A 3,195-nucleotide genomic window follows, 5' to 3' on the forward strand; every position below is an offset into this window, starting at 1 on the left:
TTAAGCAGCAACAAAGAGAGGTCCACAGTATATTTGTTGGGGGGTACAGTATGAAGGAGAGCTTCTAGGTGACCACTGTATGAAGTATAAATGGGCGCTGCTGGGGGGCACAGTATGAAGGAGAGGTGTGGGGGGTACAGTAGAAGGAGAAACTGAGGGGCACAATATCATAGGGGGCTGAATATGAGGGGTCAAAATGTGAGGGAAGGTTGGATAGTCAAAATTTGAGATGCAGGTGGAGGGGGCCCACAATTTGACAAGGAGCTGGTGGACAAAATGCCATTAAGGAGAAAATTTAATTTACAAAAAGTTGTGGTTTTAGGGCATGTAGATATTCATACCTCCCGACCGTCCCATATCCAGCGGGACAGTCATGGATTTCGGGATCTGTCCCATTGAGAAGGAGCTGGGAGACACAATGTGAAAGGGAGATGTGGCGTACTAATGAGAAATTCATACTGTGTGGGGGTGGTGTAAGGGGCAGGGCGAAAGGTGCAGATTAATGCACAGCAAAAACTTTGCACAGCATTTTGACCTTTTTTCGCCTTTCCAAAAGTTGGGAGGAAGTAAGCTAATTGTTGTTAACTAATATCTTGAAGACAGAAGGAAGAAGTTGAAATTATGGAGTTAATGATTATAGTCATATATCATTGGCAGAATCTAGAGACTGGTTGGATGGTAGAGCGCTATGGGAGGATATTTAGAGAAAGGAGAGTCACATCATTTTGAAGGAAACATGAGAAGTTAAAATTGTATAGTAGAACTGGGTAAAAGCAATCGGATAGTGACTGAATAGAATTGTAAACCTGGCAGCTGTATTCCAGGTAGGTAGTGAGTGGCAGGTCAGTTATTATGAGAGCGTAATCATGAATGAATCAGGGTGACAATACATTTTTGCCTTTTCCACAGGCCCAAGGTAATGATTCTGTAGAATTGAGGTGCAGGTAAGATGAGGGTGTAAGTGATTGAAAAGTATAAAGACTGTTTCCAAAGAGCGAGTTTGGTCTGACAAACTTACTCTGGGGGTATGTAGGTTTCCATTTAGTTCAAAGCAGGTTTTGACGGAACAAACTCACTTGTCGCCAATGGGCTTAAGACAAATCACAATAAACCCAACTCAGCGGGCATGTATATTGTCTCGCAAGATGGGTCATCACTAAATTTAGCTCCAGTTATATTCCTGGAGAGGGTTTGGCTAGCCCTCCAATGCTACCATTAAACTTCCATCTTCTTGAAGGCTGAGGTTCCTTTGGTTTTCCAAGTAATAGTTTTAAAAGTTATCCTTTGCTGCCATCCACTGCTCAAATGTAGTGTTAACACCTGCAGTAGACATTGCCTTCTACAGAAGGTTTAATTTGTGATGCTTATGCTATGTTGCAACATTTGTTATCTTTCCTGCAGTATCCCGGGCTGTGATTGGTTGGGGGCTCTGCATACTATAAACAGGGGCTCAATATAAGGCTCTGGGTCAGTGTCAATCTCTTCTGTCAGTGTCTTTCTGCTTTTTCTTCCTTCAGAGAGATCCATCTCTGCCTATAGATTGCTGCCCAAGCAGCAGAGCCAACCTGGCTCCTGATTCCAGCCTGCTGAGCACTGGATCAAGGCTGAGGTACTCCACAACGGAATCACTGCCACAGCCAACCAATCTACCACCTTGTGTTTGTCCACTTGCAGGAAGAACCACTTTCAGCCTGTTACCCGCTGCCTTGTGGACTGTGTCTGCAATTAAAGTGACTGTGAGTTATTTCAAGATTTCCATTGTCCAGCTTGATCCCTGACCCTGAGCCCTTTACCACACACACAGATATACACACTGGTAGTGTCCCAGGGGGGATCCCTTATCTATATCACAGCCTCCCCCTCTTCATTTAGCTCCGCTGGTTCTGACTGGCATGGACCAGGCCTTTTCTTGTGGACTGTTCTTTCATGTGATGCATGAAATCTTTACTGTTTGCAGGACTTGCCAAACAATCCTTTACCAAATATCACATCCTCACCAGATCAATGGGTCCAAATCGTTTTTAGAATTCACGTGTTCCAATGTTCCTACAACAATGGCATCAAGCTGAATAGGTAGATGACTCATATCATGCATATAGATATAAAGTATGGTATAGTATACGGTCATATGATGTAATGTGACTATCTTTTCTGTATCAGCCTATGTATGGGCATCTATCTGGATCCTCTAGGGGCAGGATCCTCTCTTCTTGGCTGTTATGCGCATGCGGAGTAGATGTTGGACGATGCCGTCCACCATCTTGGTGCAGGCGGGTGTAAGAAACTGACATGCGCCATATAAAAGTATATAAGGAAACATCACTTCAGGTAGATAAAGATAGATAGATGAGGGAACCAATTCAAGTAGAAAGACTATTTAGATTAAATGCGCCATAATTGGTTGGCCCAGGGTTTAAGTAGCCAGGTCTTTCCTTAGTCGGGTCACACCTCCTGAAGAAGCAGCAAGCGAAACGCGCTTCGGGGCAAGGGGATAACGGCAGCTGAGTGCAGAGGTAGCGATTTTCATAGTAGAAGTGTACATTTGGCTATGACTGTGTGCATATTATAACTTTATATCTGTAATATCTGCTTTCTTATGATCTTATGTGCAGCATAATGTCATGTAATAAAAAAATCCTACGAAATAAGAGTCTTCAAGTAACCATAGTATCAAGCACCCTCTTGCTACAGTTAAGGTCGTCCCTGCTAAAACTTGGGGACAATTTTGGTTTTAATTGAGTATATTCATGTGATGCTTGTTTTAAAAAAATTAAATAAATTTTTTAAATAAAATAAAAATTAAAAAAAATATATTTTCTATGTTTTATTAAGAAAAATGTATAGGGTCCTTGTTTTTTGGTAGAATTTGCTATATAAGGGGGACTACCATAGAATATATAACAATAGGACAAGATTATTATTGGTGAAATTGTGTGACATTGCTGGAACTATATGTAGACATTCCACTAGAAAATTCCCACCATACGACTGACATGTCAGCTCCGCCGCGCTCTTCAGCCACCGTCAACAGTGGAATGTCACTGGAATTCCTTCTCACTTCTCCTCTTTAGCCAATTTTTTTTTTTTTATAGAAGAAATAGATGTCTATCTGCTGTTTCCTTATTTTTTTTCAGGAAAGCATAGGGTTGTTGACTTCCTCTCTCCTCCCTTCCTTCCTTCTTTCCGAAGGTACTC

The sequence above is a fragment of the Engystomops pustulosus genome, chromosome 1 (assembly GCF_040894005.1).
Source record: "Engystomops pustulosus chromosome 1, aEngPut4.maternal, whole genome shotgun sequence".
Taxonomy (NCBI): Eukaryota; Metazoa; Chordata; class Amphibia; order Anura; family Leptodactylidae; genus Engystomops; species Engystomops pustulosus.